Below are 21,059 nucleotides of genomic sequence, written 5' to 3' on the forward strand. Positions count from 1 at the left end.
ATGGGCGCAGGGGCGGATCTTGCGGCTCAGATGGAACCTCCCACTCATCAAAGGGTATCTCACGCCGCACAGCTATGTTGTGAAAGCATACACACAAGCCCACAATCCTCGACACCATTTCAGGCGCATACTGTAAGTCACCACCAGTGCGGTGGAGCACTCTAAATCGACCCTTTAACAGGCCAATTGAGCGCTCCACCACTTGCCTGGTGGCAACATGCGCCCTATTGAATGCCTCCTGTGGGCCTGGTGCTGGGGAGCTGTACGGCGTAAGTAGCCAGGGTGTACATGGGTAACCGGAGTCACCCAGAACCCACGCATCACGGCCTTCAAGCTCTTGGAGTCTCTGCCAAATCCCGGTTTGTCGGATAACATGAGAGTCATGGGCACTTCTGGGAAACTTCGAGTTGAAGGAGAGAATTTCCATGGATGGGCCACATACCACCATCACGTTGAGTGAGTGGAACAATTTTCGGTACCTATAGATCTTCTCACTTCGTGATGGAGGCACAAATGGTACATGGGTGCCATCCACAGCCCCTATCACATTAGGGAAGCCAGCAATTTGATGGAATGCCTGCTGGCTTCGGTGAAGGGTCTCTTGGGCAAAATACATGGCCACGAAGTGCCCCTTGCACCTAAACATGGCTGACATCACACGCCTCAGGACTCTGCAGAAAGCCGGCTGAGATATTCCAGCAAGTACTGCCACTACTTGTTGGAATGATCCTGAGGCGCAGAAATGCAAGACCGCCAGCAGCTGAGTGTGAGGCGAATTGCTGTCGTGAGCCCATGAAGAGGTTCTAGATCACTCTCAATTAAAGAGAGTATCTCTAGAATTACATGTGGGGGTAACCTGTACCTAGTAAGTACCTCATCATCGGGCATCCCAAAGAGTGTCACCCGTGTGCGAAAGATTCTTGCACGTCCTGGCCTCCTTGGGCGACGAGTGGGGTGAGCCGCAAGTGCCCTTAGGCTATCAGCCATGAAATCCATCATTGCTTCAGCAACCTACAACGAAAGGATCATAAAAAAGCAAGCACCTATGCAAATATTGGTCATGGCAAAAAATTAGTCTCATTAGATGAATCAATACGTACAATAGACGGGCGCCCAGTGAAGTCCTGAATATCCATAATAATCTATAACGATGTAACAATAATATTACCTCACCACACACCTTCTTAAACACAAATATCTTGAAAACATGTAACAACTAAACACTAATGAAGTATTATAGGTGTGATCAACTGATCAATAAATCAAATGACACATTCCAAGTATTGCTGGGACATGTAGTTCACCAATATATGGTGACACACAGGTTTAACACCTGTGAGTAAAATGGTGGCCAGGTAACATGTTTCAATAATGCTAACAAGCCTTTGCTGTCCCAACAATCTGTACTCAGTGAACCAATGGTGCATACATAAAAACCCTTAGATTGTTAATGTATATCATCTCTACAATGACCATGGGAGAGCTTACCTTAGACCCTGGCACAATACAGATCTGGAGACAAATGAACCTAGCAGCAAACCACTATTTATAGGCCTAGCACATGTGTTGACATCAGTGATCACTATTGCATGACTTGTGGCCTGGATTTCCAAATGGATTGGGTTACTTACATTTTATGGACAATCTCAACAATAGCACAGTACTAATGAACATTCACAGATAGCATTTATCATTTCATAACGTTGGAGGTGTCCATTATAGCAAATCTTACAACAGTTCACCTAAATTAAACTTTGAAGGGTTGCCAGGTTTTCTACAATCGAATTGCCGCTACTATGGGCGTGGCCTATGCGCCGCACAAACAGCGCGGCGTACGCTGCCGCACGGAACGCTGCCGCACGGAACGCAGGGTGTCGCTGATGTACGCCAATTACATAAATAGTATTTAAAGTTGTGCTTGAAAGGCAAAAAGTTGTTGCAAACATGGCTGGATCTTAATCTGAGGAAGACCAGGAGTGCCAGGACCTGTTTGCCCGCATGGACTTCAGCACCTCCTATGTCCCCCTCAACACAGACCAGCCAGTGGGAGAAGAGCAGCCAGATGGGCCATCCACATCAGGCCAATCGGCAGCTGGCCCATCTTCAGCCTCAGCAGAATCATTGGGAACACAACAGGTGGCTTCCCAACAGAGTAGCCTGGCCAGCACTTTAAGTACAGCAACAGGTGGCCGTGGCCGAAAGAGGCCAACAGAGGAACCAAGCAGCAGAAACATGGCATACGAACCGCAGGAGCTTGCCATCCTGGTACCCCGCGCACGGGATTGGATTGAGTGTCCACAGGACAGGTTGACACACACAAGGAGATGGAAGATTTGGGAGGACATAACTGCGGAAATTAATGCGGTAGCTCCACAAGTTCGTGAGGCGGAGCATGTTAAGAAGAGGCAAGTTCATGTGTGTTACATTTGAGCAGTACAAGACCACTAATGTTTACATTACATGTTAGCTGAAGTTGGTCAATGGCCGGTCACATTGCCTGGAGCCATGGACATGATTGCCATGTCATTTAATCGATAGTTATTGTAGGGTGAGTGTGAGTGTATCTTCTAAGGGTTGGTTTTCGATTTAACTATTATGTAAGTTTGGTGTAATGAAGCACATGTTGTAATCAGATGCAGATTGCAATGGGTGCTACAGCAAACATGAGGAGTGACATGTAGTAATATGTAAACTTTGATTGCAGGTGGCACGACTTCAAAACCAACCTCAAGAAGAAATTGACCAAGCGGTGGGAACACAGCCACACCTCTGGGGCTGGCCCCATGCCAGCAAAACTGAAGCTCACCCCCCTGGAGGAGATGGCAGAGTGCTGCATTGCAGTAGAGGAGGTCCGGGGGGGTGAGCACCATGGATAGCGAGGCCCCAGCGGAAGTCTTTGCTGCTTTTGTTGAAGGTAATTATTTGGCATGGCATAAGTAGTTGGTACTAATTTTGCCAGGCACGTGCAGCAGCAGCAGCCACCGGCCAACCCCGAATATGACAGGTGGGTGCAGGTGCTTTGGCAGATTCACCAGCAGGGAGACTTGGCATCAGAGCGGATGCGTAGGACCGAGGAGGTCATGCAGGGTTTGGTCAGCACCCAGCAGACAATAGCTGGGAGCCTGCAGGCTATGGCTGAGGCCCAGCAGGCCATGGCTGCAGGTGCTGGCAGATCAAGCCCTGCGCCAAAATGACCTCCTCCTCCACCATAATGAGCTTATGGTGGAGCTAGTTTCCAGCAATAGGGTCCTAATGTCATCCGTTTCTGGTGCATTCCCACCAGCAGCACTCCCTGCTGGCAGAGGGGGAACACCATCCCCCCCTCACCAGCATCTGCTCCACCTGGGCCACCATCCGAACGTGGCCGTAGAGCTGCTGCACGTGGCAAGGAGCCTACCAGGGCCAAACGTGCCTGCAAATGAACTTGTGTCCGCATTAATCTCCACCCTTATGTCTTCCCAAATCTTTCATTGAGCTGTGTGTGTCAGCTTCCTGTGTCCAATACCGTGCAGAGGGTAACCACATTTGCCCTCGTTTCAAATGTGTTGTTTGGTTCCCCTGTTGGCCTCTTTCGGCTACCATTACTGTCTGCTGTACTTGAAGTGTTGGTGCTATACTTTTGTTGTGAAGCCACCTGATGTTTTCCTAATGATTCTGCTGTGGTTCTGTATGTCACAAATTAATTTATTTATTATATATTATTTTTGTACATTCCTGGCATGGTACCTTTTATTTTGTTACGGTTTCCATTTTATTTTTTAATTTAGTGTAATAAATGTATATTTTTATCCCCAAATGTGTGGTTTAATTGTTACATGTAGAAGTGACATGTCTATTTCTCTTAGTGATAATAAGTTCTGTCCATTGGTTGCAGTGTAAAAGTGTGTGAAAACTGCAGCATATATGTGTGTGTTTAGTAATGGTCCATTTAATCTGCAATGGTTCCAATTGAAGCACTGACAAGCGTGTAATTAATGAGTAATGAGTAAAGGAGTGGATTGCATTGTGTTCAGCTGACATTGGTTGAGGTGCGCCCGTCCTGATTAGGCGTTCCGATTGCCTAGCGCATGAACGAGTGGTGTCCGCACTCACCAATTTGTGGGGGGAGCTGCGGGGTGTCCAGGTAGCCAGTGTATCCAGGGAGAGGGCGAAGGGGGAGCCTGCTGCAGGAGGAATCCAGGCTGTGCACCCGAGAGGCTCTGGCTTGCGGAGGGTACATATGAGCAGTGCGCAAGAGGATTTGGAGGAAGAGATATTTTGAGGTATCTTGCATTCATGTTGTATAAACACGTCAAACACATGAAATACACACAAATATGTTCAAAAAACAAGGTTTCAAAATATGAAACAAAGTTTGTGTACAATCTCAGGGACTGACTTTGAATGCCAAGCAATCATGTCCTTGTACATATATAGTGACAGTTACATATCATGTCCTCAGTAGTGCCAGTTACATATCATGTCCTCATTAGTGCCAGTTACGTATCATGTCCTCAGTAGTGCCAGTTACATATCATGTCCTCATTAGTGCCAGTTACATATCATGTCCTCAGTAGTGCCAGTTACATATCATGTCCTCAGTAGTGCCAGTTACATATCATGTCCTCATTAGTGCCAGTTACATATCATGTCCTCAGTAGTGCCAGTTACATATCATGTCCTCATTAGTGCCAGTTACATATCATGTCCTCATTAGTGCCAGTTACATATCATGTCCTCAGTAGTGCCAGTTACATATCATGTCCTCAGTAGTGCCAGTTACATATCATGTCCTCATTAGTGCCAGTTACATATCATGTCCTCAGTAGTGGCAGTTACATATCATGTCCTCATTAGTGCCAGTTACATATCATGTCCTCATTAGTACCAGTTACATATCATGTCCTCATTAGTACCAGTTACATATCATGTCCTCAGTAGTGCCAGTTACATATCATGTCCTCAGTAGTGCCAGTTACATATCATGTCCTCAGTAGTGCTTTTACAAATGTCCCCAGTAAGTTTTTAGCAAAACAAAAAAAAATAATGTTTTTCACTTTCTGGAAAGTATGGTTTTCGGAATTAAAACGGATATTTGGATAAGGGATACTCAACCTGTATTACACAAGAAACACATTCATATTAAAGAGAAAATATTCATGAAAATACAAAAAAATTATATAAAATAATAAAAAATCATGAAAAAAAATATAATGGACAAATACAGTTAATACTAAAAGGTGGGTCTTGTAATTGCAGTATAATTAATGCCCAAATATGGGGCTTTTTTATAAATGATTATATATATATAAGAGACTGTCCACAATAACATCCAGGCTAGAAGTGGCACACCTAATATGTGGAAAGGTGTTTATCCACTTACTTTAGCTTTTAGCTTTGCTAAAAGCACTACTGGGGGCATCTGTAACTGGCACTACTGGGGACATGATGTGTAACTGGCACTACTAGGGACATGATATGTAACTGGCACTACTAGGGACATATGTAACTGGCACTACTGGGGACATGATATGTAACTGGCACTACTGGGGAGTCCGGAACATGATATGTAACTGGCACTACTGGGGACATAATATGTAATTGGCACTACTAGGAAAAATGTTATGTAACTGGCACTAAATATGTTCAAGAAAATTTTTGCTTAGCATTCAAATACAGTGCCTGAGATAGTACACAAACAGTATTCCATGCACAGTGACAGATAAAATATATTTGTGTTTGATGTGTTTATACAACATCTATGCATTTTGTGTTCACACATACTGTAGGTCCCATCCTCAAGATACTTCATTGAAATATAAACCTATTATAAAATACAGAATAATTTGTTTTCCAAAATGCTTCTGGTCCTGAGCATTTTGGATAAGGGATACTCAACCTGTAATTAACCTATCAAGACCAGCAGTACAATAATACATAAACTGTGCACAGTCTGTACTGCCTGTATGCAAGAAGGACAAAATGTAATTGTAAACTACAGAGAATACCAGAAAAAATTATTTTATTTGTGAGGTTTAGATACATTTACCTCCTCATTCCTTACACTGGGCCTTATTCTGGTTCACTCTCAGAGGCAAATTCCTTCTCAAATTGACAAAACCATGTGCACTGCAGGTTGGCAGATATAACATGAGCAGATATAATTAGATTTGGGTGGGGTTTTTCTTCAACGTGAGATCTATATTGCAGTGTAGAAATAAAGCAGTCAGTATTTTCCCTGCACAGAAACAAAATAACTCACCCAAATCTAATTATGTCTGCATTTTACATCTGCCCCCCCCCCCTCCCTGCAGTGCACATGGTTTTGTCCATTTGAGAAGGAATTTGCCTCTGAGAGTGAACCAGAATAAGGCCCACTGTGCAGATATATAGGGGGAAATTTACTAAAGGAAATTTGTAAAAAATAGGTGTATTTGTATCCAGAAGTACACTCATTTTTGACATTTACTATCCCAAAAATACGGCAATTCGTATTCGTATTGATAGCACATCAATACTAATACGAATTGCCGTATTTTCGGTATAGTAAATGTCAAAAATTTGTGTATTTCTGGATACAAATACACCTATTTTTTTTAACAAATTTCCCACATAATCAATACAGTCTGTGACGGTATTGATTACAGTATATACAGTATGGGCAGCATGGATGGCGTAATGGTTAGAATTATTGCCTCACAGCATGGAGGTTATGGTATTCCCACCGTGGCCCTAACTGTGCAGAGTTTGTATATTCTCCCCGTACTTGTGCCGGTTTCCTCCGGTTTCCTCCCACAATCCAAAAATATGCTGCTAGATTAATTGGCTCCCCAGAAAATTAACCCTAGAATGTGTATGTGTGATAAGAAATAAAGGGGGTGATTCAAGTTGGTTTGCAAAAGCAAACTCCTTCTTTAACGGACAAAACTATGTGCACTGCAGATCTAGCAGATGTAACATGTGCAGAGTTATGTGGATGTTCAAATACTCTCTGTAAATAACTGTGGAATATATTTGTGCTACAGTGGCGTAAGGTCCGGGGGTGCACCGGACCACCCATTAGACTGCTCGGCGTCTGTTCCTTTAAATATTTATTAAGTGCTGATGCACCGCCACTGCCCATTTTTACAGAAAAAACATGGCCTTGGGAGGGCTGCGCGCATGCCCGATTGCACGCAGCTCCTTCCATGGTCCTTTGCGGAGCGTGAGCAGTGCACCCTGGGTGGTGTACTGCTCATGTGTCCTCCTCCGCCGCAGCAGCAGTATGCCTTCCTCCACGTGCTGCATATAGCGTGTGTGACAGTGCAGCAGCCAGCCAGCCAGCCAGAGGGGTCCAGATCACGCGGCGGCGGCGGGGGTCCCGTCTTCTGACTCCGACCGAGGAGGCCTCCTTCTGAAGTGGTGTCAATTGGTGGTGAAGGTATTGTTGGTGTGGGGAGAAAAAAAGTCATTTATTCAGTTATTATGCTTTCTACAGCCTGCTAGCTTATGCTGCCTGGATTACCTGTGATTCTACCTGCCCATGCCCTGTCAGGCATGATCTCATAAACGCGTAAACACAAGGCTATCCAATTACCAGCAAAGCTCTCTGTGGGAATTGCCAATGTTTTTAAAGTGGAAATATTTACTTTTATAAATGGTGTGGTCTTTTTTTAAAAAGTGTGATTGTTGTGATGTATTGGCCAGGGAACGGTTGGCTATTTACAGTAAATAAGAGGTAAAACATCAGTAGCTGGATCCAGTTAGTTCTCAACTAGAATTTGGAAAATAGTAATAATAATTGTTAAATGTTTGAATACCTAAATATATCCTGGGGACAGAAAATCAATCCTGTCTTAACCCCTTCAGTGGCAATCCCGAGAATTTTCCGGGCTGTGCCTCAGTGCCCAGTCTGGCAAGCCCGGAAAATTCTCGGGATTGCCACTGTTTAGAGCCGGTTCAGCGCTGCTGAGTTCACTCACTGATCTCAGGCAGCTTCGACGCTGCCCGGCTCCCTCCCCTCTGCGGCGACTCCTCCTCCCTCCCCCCCCCCTCCTCCGGCCTTTGTATTGTCCTATCCGGCGCCAGCTTATGACAAGCCGGCTGCCAGGAGCAGGGGCGTCGGGGAGCAGGGCCAGGCAGCGACTGATTCTCAGTTCAGCAGCACTGCTTGGACCCTGAATTCTTAACAAAAAACTCTAGGATGCCAGAGGTAAATTAAGCTCAGTTAGGGCTAGTCACTGTGACTCCCTCTGACATCAGCAACTTGTGATTGTTTCCTGTGACAACTGCTGGGATAACACCATCCATGTACCTGATACCCCATATCTTTTCCAACAATTGCTTTTAATGAAATTTCAGCAAGGGAATGATAGATGGTCAATACAATTGGTCATAAACAACTGCAAAGGAACCATAATGTCCGAAAAATATCATAATTGTGTGTTATAAGTACAGTAAGATAAAACAATGGCAGTAAAATTATACCCTGTATTTATCACAAAAAAGTTGGTTAAAAACATTGGTTACAGTATTTTTTTTTAAATATAATATGTTATTCTGCAAGTGCAATATTTGTAATTAGTACAGTAGGTAATAAATGTCACATAGAGGAGCACTTGGTGTCCTATAACATGTAAGAAATTGAATTACATTCATTTAATAGATAAACTTGTTTTGCATACAATGCGCCAGATGTATCAAGCTTCAAAAGTGATAACATGGAGAGTGATAAACAGCTAGCCAATCAGCTCCTACCTGCCATGCTACAGGCTGGGTTTGAAAAAAATGATAGGTAGGAGCTGATTGGTTGGTTGTTTATCACTCTCCATTTTATCACTTTTGAAGCTTGATACATCTGGCCCAATGTATGATCAGGGCCGGCGGAACCCGCTCAGCGAGGGATGCAAAGCAGGGAGGCGCTGGCCAGTAGAGGTGCTCTGCACCCTGCTACTGCTGGCTGCCGCTGTCTGTCACACTGCATGACAGACAGCGGCGCCGGCAACATGAAGCACTTACCAGCGCCGCAGGAAGCGTGAGGGTCGGGGGAGGCAGAGGACAGTGATCTGCAGTGGACGGCTTTGGAGTTACTGCTGACTGCAGTACTGCCAGGTGCCACTAGATGCCCCCAGCTGATCCCAGTGCTGTGTAGCTATGCCGTGCCATAATCAATGGAGAGAGATGGCCCGGGACCCTACAGAGGAGCTGACTGAGTGAGTGTTTTTATGTGTGTGTCTCTCTATATCTATGTCTGTCTGTCTATATCTATCTATCTATCTATCTATCTATCTATCTATCTATCTATCTATCTATCTATCTATCTATCTATCTATCTATCTATCTATAACTGCCTGTTTGTCTGTCTGTCTCTATCTATCTCTGTATGTCAGACATAGATATTAGGGGAAGCGGTCATCTATTAGAATGAACTTAGGTCTACAGTCATTAGGTCGACCCCACTAGGTCGACTGGCAGGAAGGTCGACCTGACTTAAGGTCGACATGGGCCAAGGTCGACATGACTTAAGGTCGAATTTGCATAAAGGTCGACATGAGGAAGGTCGACTGGTCATAAGGTCGACATGGGGTTTTTCACTGTTTTTTGAGCCGACATGTGCCGACAGGCGGTATTTCATGCCCTACCATCCACTAGGGCGTGGTGGGAGAATAAAATAGTGTGCCGAGCGCAGCGAGGCACCGTGCCCGAAACATTGCGAGCGAAGCGAGCGATGCGAGGGTCCGATTCTCATTGCCAACTGTGTCCATGTCGACTGTGTCGACATTCGGATCAAAAAAACAGTGAAAAACCCATGTCGACCTTATGACCAGTCGACCTTCCTTATGTCGACCTTTATGCAAATTCGACCTTAAGTCATGTCGACCTTGGCCCATGTCGACCTTAAGTCAGGTCGACCTTCCTGCCAGTCGACCTAGTGGGGTCGACCTAATGACTGTAGACCTAAGTTCATTCTGACAGATGTACCGATTCCGATATTAGACAGACAGAGAGATAGATATTAGAATGTCTATATCTATCTATATCTGTGTCTAATATCAACAGTATATCTGTCTGTCGGTTGGTATCTATATCTCTGTCTGTCTGTTTATTTAATTATCTATCTGTTGAACTCCCCCATAGCACTCACTTTTTTTTTTTTTATTGGAAAATAGGAAAATGTTATAGTGTACATAAGACCTGTGCTGCGCGGATGCTAAAAATATATTCACATATACAGTATCTTAAGTAAGGTAAAACTCACCCTACCTTGGTGAAAATAGGATTTAAAGGTGTATATTTTAGGATTTCCCTCTGGCGGTGCGTCATATCGTGCGGTTTTAATTCACACCAGACGTTAGATCAGGAAAGTAAAAGCAGTGACCGGTCACTATCTTGTGATGTTGAATGTGTTCTTCCCTGTGTTACTTCCCCTTTCTGATGTCCAGCGTGAATCTAAAATGATAGGGCGCACCTTTTTTTGAAGCATGATTTGTCCCTGTATGGGCTATGGAAGGGAGGGTGCAAAATTTCAGTTTGCAGGGGGGCGCCAGACACCCTAGCACCGGCCCTGTGTATGATGCTCACATGTTCTGTGATCTGCACATTCATGCAATCAACTGGATCTGCAAATAATTTGACCATGTGAGTAGAAAAGCAACATGAAATGTACTTTTAAAACATACCTGCATTAACCCTTATTGTACTGCAGATAACAATGTTTTCTTTAATAACAGTCTTTCCATATCGTGGACATAAGGCCTGACTTAGAGATAGACACAGGAGAGGGGACGTTTACAGCTTCGACAATTATCAGAAATCTGAGGCTGTGCAAGATGATCGGGCATTGCATTGTCACCAGTAGTACCCCTGAGGGGGTGGAGAGGGGGAAGGGGGAGTTGCTCACTCGCCAGACAGAAGGGAGGGATGGGGGTGGCGCTCTCCCGCAACAAGAAAAGTTAACACCCCCCCCCGCTTTACCCCCGTTGCTGCTGCCTCTGTAACCGAGACACGCAGATCTAATTTTATGCGGTCCCAGCGCTCCTCCTGGCTTGGTTCCTGCTGCTTTTATGAAAAATCTCCCACACAAAATGTCCGCCACCTTACAGCAGACCATTTTTTGGGATGCTAGAGGAGGCTGCCGTCTGCGGTCTGCGGGGCTATTGTTACGCCACTGGGGCGGCGCTGGGCCATGGGAATGCCCAGATGTTTCATAGCCATCCCCAATAAAACGCTGCGCGTTCCCATGAGTCACATGACATCAGCCGTCCGCCCTCTCTTCGTCCCGGCTTCTGCAAATATAAGTCAGTCTCAACTGACTTATATTTGCGAAGGCAGGGGAAATCATTCGATGGTCGATGTTTTCTCCTGCTGCGGGCACATGTGTCTTCCTAACACATCCCCTTGCATGGTTGTGAGTGGATATGTCGGCAGCTGGGGTGCGGGGATTCGCGGGGCAGCATCACAGGGACTCCGTAAGCTGCAAACTCAGAATGACCCCCTAAATGTCACCACACAGACTTCTTGACCTAGCAAACCTCCTTTACATTGGTGCTGAAGCTTAACCAGTGGTCATGATGTTGGCGTCGGTCCCAGTGCCATGATTGCACATACATGCAGGAGGCTTATTGAGACGTCTCCTGCATGTTCCTGCTTTAAATTGGATTTGAATTCAAATCTACTTACAAGCAGGAATTGATTTTCATCTACTGTATGAATCAAGCCTATAGATAAACGCATAGACAAAAAGTTTTTGCCTAGAATATACATCTTCTTATTAACAATTTCATCTACCACCACTAGGTGGTGCTCTCGGTTCATCTGTTGGCAAAATTCTAGTTTCACTCAGTAACATATATGCAAAGTAATTATATCTACAATTATGAATAGAAATCTCAATAAAATCAGTATCTCTGTACCTAGGACCTAATTTAAATTCGGAATTGGGCGAATTCTGCCCCGTTCCATGCGCACGCGTGTTTTCCACGTGTGCAGACCCAGGGAACAAATGGTTTCAACGAGTTACACACTCGCCAGGCCATTCATTGTGGTGAGGATGGGCTGGGGGCAGACGAGGGCAGTGACGTTGCTGGACCATGGGAATGTCCAGCGTTTTATGGGGGTCCTCAAACCCATGGGTACATGGGCGGGGTGATGTCTGCCAGGGGCAGATGGCTGACGTTGCAGGTCCTCAGCCGCCTGCCCCATCTTCATCGTAGCGCTCGTAAATAAAAGTCAGTTGATACTGGTAGCGGAGACATGCGAGGGGATCTGTTCTCTTTCTAGAACAACGTTTCTGATCTGATATTGTTGGGAGGAAAATTGTAGGGGAACATACAGTAAGGAAGCACCTGTTTGCTGACGAAGAAGAAGGTATATATGGAAAACGTCACCAGCATTTCTAATGTGGAATCATACAGGAAACTAATTTAATGATGCATGCAACTATCATATTTCTATTGTTAGGAAATAAAATATGAACAAAACAAACAAACAAACAAAAACTTCCCGCAAAGGAGCCCAAAATAAGCACACTTCGAAAAGGGCAGACTGGACGGAGCTAACGGCTCTGCTCTGCATGAAATTCTAGATGTCTCAAATGTATGCAATTTTAGATCAGATTACGCCTTATAAGGGACCACTGTGGTATCAGCTCATGCCTCAAATCAAAATATATTTAACCACTTAACTGGCATGTTCGCTTGGAATATGACCGCAGCCCACTGAGCTTTAGCTGACATAGGGGCCTAATTCAGCATGGATCAAAGCATTTGCAAGTTAAGCGATTATTGAACGACCATGCATGAACAGTGTCAATTAGCGAACAAATATCCATACACATCAAAGTCGCAGAGTTTCCTCCGTTTGATTGATAGGAAGCCAGCGTTTAGGGAACGAAACATGCCATTTATGGGTGTGATTGTGAAAATGCAGGCATGCCCAGGATACGCAGATCCGGATTTACCCGGATCTCAAAATGGGATCTTATTGGCTATCAGCTTTCACATGTTTTGACTCCACAACATGTGACAGCTGGATAGCCAATAAGAGACGGATTAGCAGCTCATGCTGAATTAGGCCCATGGTTGCATCACATGAGCAGAATGGAATTCCTCTTAATCCCTGGTCCATCAGTCAAGGTGGATGGACAACATCCCCTACTCTGCTGGATCCTGCATGGGACTCACAACTTTTTGCTGCCCCACCCAAATTCTGTCGATGTCTTAGTGAAGTAATTTTAGAGGAAAGAGAGAGACTGTCGTGAGTGTGGCGCACTCGAAAAAGAAGAAAAGGTTGTTTATAATAAAAAGTAACTTTTAATGTTTATATCTTAAAATGGCGACATATAAAACACAACATACATGGGTAGAAGATGGGGTAAGGATAACCCCATCTTCTACCCATGTATGTTGTGTTTTATATGTCGCCTTTTTAAGATATAAACATTAAAAGTTACTTTTTATTATAAACAACCTTTTCTTCTTTTTCGAGTGCGCCACACTCACGACAGTCTCTCTCTTTACTCTAAAATTGTTTCCAATTCCTGTCTCAGTGGCAGCACACCCCAATATAAAAACTCAGTGAGTGTAAAACTAAATAAAGGGGTATGTAACATATACAACTATCTTTTCTCCTGTGCGATTGGAAAAAAGCTTTCTTAGTGAAGTATACAAGCCACAATGGAGAGCTAACCTGCGGCCTGGTGGAGGAGCGAAGCCAAATGAGGTCATTGTGGGCTAATGCATCTTTTAGGTATGTGTGTATAGAGGAAATATTACCACAGGGGGGCACTGTTTGCACTGGGCTGAAGGTGTAAAGCCCACATTTAACATATTTTAAATTAGCTAAAAACGTTGTTTGTGCAAAAACAGGATAAGGCCTATTACACTAGGGTAGGTGGTGTTGCACAAATGGGGATCTAGTACCACTAGTGGGTAGGGTGTAATGCTAAAAGAGAGCAATTGCTACAGGAAGGGGAGAAGGGAGGGGGGGGGGGTTCTATTGTCAATATGGATGGGAGTTAATTTTACATCAGGACCCTCAGCTAACGGTGGTAAATGTAAAAAAATGATTTCAAGCGCCATTTGGAAACAAAATATCGCTTAAGTGGTTAAAATGCTGATGACATATTATTAATAATACTGGGATGTGGCAGTCTGTGAAAATATAAAGGCCAGAGAAGATCATTTATGGATGACATTTAACTTTAGGGGGTAATTCAAACCTATTCGCTAGGCCTAGTGACAGGCAAAGGCCACCCATCCTCCTGCTGAACCCCCCAGCCACACGAATCCGCTCACTAGCATTCGGGCAGATGCCTTCCCATACACATCCGCTCCCCTTTCGGCCACACGGCAGAAAAATCATTCAATGGTCGCTCACCATCTACTGATGTTTTCTCCACTGTTCGTCTACAAAAGTCTTGTCTCACTTTTCAAGCGTATGCTTCCCTATGCTATTCACGCATGCGCAAACCGCAAACATCGGACAGAGAAGTGAATTGGGCCTGCAATGAGCGTGCCTGAATCACCCCTTTAGTTTGGGCGATGAAGCAATGCTTCGCAGAAACATAACCTGACATGTACAATGTGCCCCTTATGTTGTTATTACCAATTGTATTACCAATTAGTAATTGCTGCCTTTAACAAACAGCATAAAGCGCAATAGAATATGTTGTGATATATAACAAACGTTAAAGAAATAAATATAATCTAATAGATCCAAATAATTCAACTCATTTCTTAGTGCATCACAGAGGCGGCGAGATGGATTGATAATAGATTATTAGACTGCAGGTGACTAAGGTTATATCAGATACAGTATGCCAGAAATACTGTACTGTATCCGAATCAGATACAGGTACCAGAGGCAGAACTCTGGGAGGCAATGGAGTCATCTGCCACCAGGCTCCTGCTCCCAAGGGGGCACCTCTCCACCCCCTGGAAGTTTAAATCAGTTATTTAAAAGCTAACGATATTGCTTCTGTGGCTGAGTTCTGAAATATATATGTGTTATCTATCTATCTATCTATCTATCTATCTATCTATCTATCTATCTATCTATCTATCTGAACAGAAATATATATTTTATATAAGGTTATATAGGGTTGTATGTGTGTGTGGGGCGGGCACCAACATCTTGCCACCGGGCAACTGGAACGAACTTACGCCACTGACAGGTACAGTATGTCAGCCCTTAAGGAAACAGTCAGCCTCCTGCCATTTACTTAGATTTTAAAGATGTTAAATAACAAGAGTTTATTTCCTGGCTGTAGCTTTTTGCCAAAAATCAAACACAGCCATCATACCTTAGGAAGCGATATACAGTATACACGCAAGAGGAGGCATTCATAAAAAAAGAGAAGAGAAGCTCTTGCATTTTCTAGCACCAGTAATAAAGCTAGTAATGACAGCAATAAATATATTCTGTCCCCGTGTACTGCTAACATTGCATCTTGGAATTGTTGCTGTGGGAAGGATTGCTTCCTGTGCAGAGGGATGTTTACAATAATGTTGGCTTACTTAAGGTACTGTAACATGTTTTCCCCTTGGAACCTCAGGTTAGATCACTTGTAAAGTACAACTGATATAAGCTGTTCTCTATAACTTTGCTTGGGTTTTCATTACAGATATGAGTCGCTCAGTGGAGACTGTCACTTGTAATACGTATGTACATAAGAGGGATCGGATGTCCTACCATACACATGCGATTTGGGCCAATGTCACCTCAATTATGGGTCCGAGTCATCGGAATAATGTGAAAATTGTGCTAAAATCGCATAATGTATGGCTGTCTTAAGGTTCAGAGCATGTGTCTCTGTAATGGTATCCCATACACATATTCGATCAGATGCGATTGCGATGTCCCATTACATCCGATTGCATCTTATAGAGCCCAATGCTCAATTTCCAGCACTCGATATCGCATGCCACCAGCGATGCCACATTGGGTGCTGGAAGAGGGCTGTCGGCGGGTGGCTGTGTATCAGAGCGCTGTGAGGGAGGGCTGGCCGGCAGCAGTAGTTAAAACACTGGGCAGCCCTCTGATTAGAGGCCTCACATTCAGAAAGCCGCTGATTGGCTGAGAGAGTTCTCTTTCAGTCAGGGGCGTAACTAGTTATTCATAGGCCCCATAGCAAAAGTTTGTAAGGGACCCCTATTTGACAACTGATGGTGATAAATATATGTAAAATATATTACTTAAACAGCAAAGATGGGCCCCCTGCAGCTCAGGGCCCCATAGCAGCTGCACCCCTTGCACCTATGGTAGTTACTCCCTTACTTTCAGTCAATCAGAGGGCCACCCAGTGTTTTGAATTGTTTTTTAAAATTCTTCCATTCACCGCTGACTACCGCCGTCAAATGCCAGAGCTCTTGCCGCCCACTCTACAAAACCACTGCCAGCGCTCCTGCCACCTGCCACCCACATGCGATTGCTCATGCAATTTGATAAATATTATGTGCAACACATACTATCTATTAACCAGCGGGCCGGGCATCGCGTTGCATGGTACATAAAATGTGTATACAGCCATTCGATTTATTGAGCAGATGTGGTAGAAATCTAAGGATTTCATACAATATCTCATGTGTATGGGCTACAAAAGATGTCACTGCTGTTGCGTTTAGGCATCACCACTTTCCCTGATCTTGTGTAATTCTCAGCAATTGTAAATTTGTCACCCCTGGAAGAGATTTATAAAGAGTATTTAAAGTTGAAATATATGTGATGTTAGGTCATTTGACCTTGGTATTGAGGGGTCATTTGGTCAATGTGTACTTGTGCCTTTGATTTATATCTTGCTGCAGATCATGTACATTGATGGACATGTATAATAGAAAAGTGCCCCTTGAGAGCCTACTGAAATGTTTACGTAAGTACTGTATAATAGAAATTGATTGTTTTTTTTTATTTAATTAAATGTTTTTTAACTGTTACACATTCTATTGGAAGAAACCATTGTTTGCCTTCTCAGCATATGTTATTTTTTATTATTTATGATACTTTTTCACAATGCTTTTCTGATTTGGTATCATCTTATATAGTAAAAGGCTAATACTGCTCCTCTCCACTATGGGTGTAATTCATGTGTTTTGTGCATAGGGGCCACAAGATGGCATCTGACGGAGCATTTCATGTGTTGTTTCGTTCAGGTGCGGACAGACGCTAGCACTGATATTAATGTTATTCTTTCATTTTGACCCCTTGACCCTAAACCCCCATTGCAGCCCTCTGGAACTGAAGAGTCTCGGAATGTGCGATAACAGATCAGTGTTTATATAATGAGCTACTGCTCTTCTGTCATGTCTAAAGGTGCATACACACGGAATGATGCCAGAAGCATGCCAACATTTTTCAAATGAATGATTTGATACAGGGAACGATTTGATACACTTCACAAAAGATTGGTCTATGATCTTCCTGGTAGCAAGAAGAATACAAAATCAAAATACAAACAGTGAAAAAACCCATGTCGACTTTTCTCCTGTCTACATTCTATATGTCGGTATTTTGACCTTGTCGGGATTTTAAATGTCGGTATTTTGACCATGTCAGTATTTTGACCTTGCCGGGATTTTAAATGACGGTATTTTGACCATGTCGGGATTTTGTCCGTCGGTCAATAGCTTTCGGTATTTTGACCGTCGGGATTTCATACCAAATCCCCCAATTACAATGGGTTCCTCCAAATAGCTATTTGGGTATTGATGGAATAGACCGGTTTTACTGGCGAGGTTGCTTTTTCTCCGGAGATATGGAAGGTGCTGTATGGTTACAGCAGGCTGGATTTACCTGTCTTCTTCTTAGCCAGTTAATATTTTTATCCATAGATATTAGTGGCAGGTATGGTAGAAAAGTATCTGTGGTGGAGTCCCAATTGTAGATGGTAATGGTAGATAAATCAGCAATGGGACCAGGGCATCCGGGTGTAGTGGGGACTGAAGTGAGCACCTCTCCACCAATGCAGATGAGGGGGGGGGGGTGTTACTCTTTACCCAGGCCAGTAGGAGGGGTCCAAGTTCTGCTGACCTCCTTTCCACTTTGCAGACTGCACCGGCAACTGTGTGGGGGAGAGAGATGAGCCATTGCTGCTCATGTCGGTTCTCTCCCCAGCCCAGCACACATGCTGCTCTATGCTGTGCTTGGGAGAAGAAGCTGCCTGTGTAATGTCTGCTGGTTCCCCGATCCAGCAGACATCACAGTGATCGTACCCGAATGCCACCTGCTGACACCCATCAGTCCTGTAGCCGGTGCCCCCGTGTACTGTGCATGGCTGTTTCGTACCTGCCAAAAATAATGTTCTTACATTGCCGATGTAAGGGGTGGGGGCTGACAACACCCTGCATTGGCCATACCCCCTCCCCATTACCTGGGCACAGCACAACTCTCTTCCACCCCTGACTACGTTGGTACAATCCTGTTCACAGGATTTTCTTTAGAAATAATTCTCAATAGGCCATTCACATCCAGAGTATTCAGGCCACCAGGGAAAGAAAAAGAAATCTCCAGGTTACCATCAGCATATAATAATAATAACTGAGTGGTCAACCACCGTTAGCACTCACCTAGACTGGCTAGGAGAGGTTCACATAAAAGTTTCTTTTATACGGCCATCAAAAACTTGGGTACATATGGAGCAGAACTCACCTAGGGTAAATGCCCTATGTACATCCAAAGGTTTCTTTCAGGATGAAGTGGACACCGGGAAACTTGTAGATATTTTCAAAGTAAAAATCCACACTTTAATAATAAAACAGGAGACTCCAAAACATCAATACAGCCACGTTCCAAAAAACCCTCACCCGGAATGGGGGCTAGTCAGGGGCAGCAAAGTCCTCAGATGTTAAAGGGATGACGATTGGAGTCCTGAATAAAATGCTGTAGAACACACCAACGCGTTTCGAACTCCGTTTGTTCTTCCTCAGGGTGTAATTTAAAATGGTCCCGGGGGGGGGGGGTTTATACCCTAAAGCCTCCCGGTCATATCTAAAACCCGGCAATACAATCCATAAAATCACCACTTCCTATAAACCTATTTCCATACAAAAATCATCCTAAACGCTAATACAATAAAAACATAATAATCCCCACCAATATTACAGGCCAGCATACATGTATCCATACGCCAAATTATCGCATTAATACTTCGTTTGTAGTCAGTCGGGAATCCAGTCCTTGTTTCTCTGTTTATATTCAATGTCGCGTCCGTTCTCCGGACTTCCGCTTACGCGAACGGCGTCACTTCCATTCTTGTGCACCGCAATATGCGTGTCACCTCGACCTCCCGTCACTTCCGGTTCTGGCTCTATTCCGGAAATCCTTGCTGCGGCTGGAACGCAAGCAGGTTTTGTCTCCTGGATACTCTTATAAACTTCCGGTATCCACGGAGCAGGGGATAACATATAGATATAAATCCCGTATTCAGGGACCATCAAGCGGAGCCATCATCCATAAAAAAATCCATATTGCGGTGCACAAGAATGGAAGTGACGCCGTTCGCGTAAGCGGAAGTCCGGAGAACGGACGCGACATTGAATATAAACAGAGAAACAAGGACTGGATTCCCGACTGACTACAAACGAAGTATTAATGCGATAATTTGGCGTATGGATACATGTATGCTGGCCTGTAATATTGGTGGGGATTATTATGTTTTTATTGTATTAGCGTTTAGGATGATTTTTGTATGGAAATAGGTTTATAGGAAGTGGTGATTTTATGGATTGTATTGCCGGGTTTTAGATATGACCGGGAGGCTTTAGGGTATAAAACCCCCCCCCGGGACCATTTTAAATTACACCCTGAGGAAGAACAAACGGAGTTCGAAACGCGTTGGTGTGTTCTACAGCATTTTATTCAGGACTCCAATCGTCATCCCTTTAACATCTGAGGACTTTGCTGCCCCTGACTAGCCCCCATTCCGGGTGAGGGTTTTTTGGAACGTGGCTGTATTGATGTTTTGGAGTCTCCTGTTTTATTATTAAAGTGTGGATTTTTACTTTGAAAATATCTACAAGTTTCCCGGTGTCCACTTCATCCTGAAAGAAACCTTTGGATGTACATAGGGCATTTACCCTAGGTGAGTTCTGCTCCATATGTACCCAAGTTTTTGATGGCCGTATAAAAGAAACCTTTATGTGAACCTCTCCTAGCCAGTCTAGGTGAGTGCTAACGGTGGTTGACCACTCAGTTATTATTATTATATGCTGATGGTAACCTGGAGATTTCTTTTTCTTTCCCTGGTGGCCTGAATACTCTGGATGTGAATGGCCTATTGAGAATTATTTCTAAAGAAAATCCTGTGAACAGCGCTGAAGGGATCCACATCCTTTGTTGTACATGTGTAAATTTGGGTTTGGTAGCCCTATTTTGTGTGATCCTTAGCAGCTGATCCGTGTGAGCGCAGACTGTTACCAATACCTTTTTTTGTGATACGTTGGTACAATGAATACAGACATGGTCACTGTAAACATTGCGAGCATATCAAGTTCAACATGGTTTTCCAGCTACAAATCCCCCCCCCCCCCCCCTTTGATTATCTCAGCCCAATGTTAGGTATTTACTGGACAAATAGTCACTTGTTCAATTTTTTTCTCGCATATGGAGTAGAATATTCTACTTCTGCAGACAGACATAGGAGAAAGGTTACAACAGTGATTAGTGAGGTCATGTGATAATTACTTTTTGGGGAAAAAACAACAGTAGAAATGACCTACATACTGCATACATATATTTAAGAGCAACAACATTATATGTTGCATTGTTTCATGGAGACCCCACACACAATGGACCTTATTCTGATTGACTTGCAAGGCTGCGAAATTTACAGCCTTGCAAGTGCATCAGTCTCCGCCCTCCGCCTGTAATGCCACCCCCCTCGCACGCTGTGCCCCCCGCACGTCTGCGAATGGATGATTTACATAATCATCCATTCGCAGGCAGGGAGAAATCATTCATTGGTCGCCGACCATCTAATGATTTCTCCCGTGCACGCAGTTCAGACTGACCTATATAGTCACTGTAAACTGCGGGCGCCCTGTGCACAGACAGAGCAGGCAGCTGTCATCCGGTGATGTCAGCTGCCCGCCCCCCCGCATGTCCGTCAC

Source organism: Crinia signifera, chromosome 2 (genome assembly GCF_055691185.1).
Source record: "Crinia signifera chromosome 2, ASM5569118v1, whole genome shotgun sequence".
Classification (NCBI taxonomy): Eukaryota; Metazoa; Chordata; class Amphibia; order Anura; family Myobatrachidae; genus Crinia; species Crinia signifera.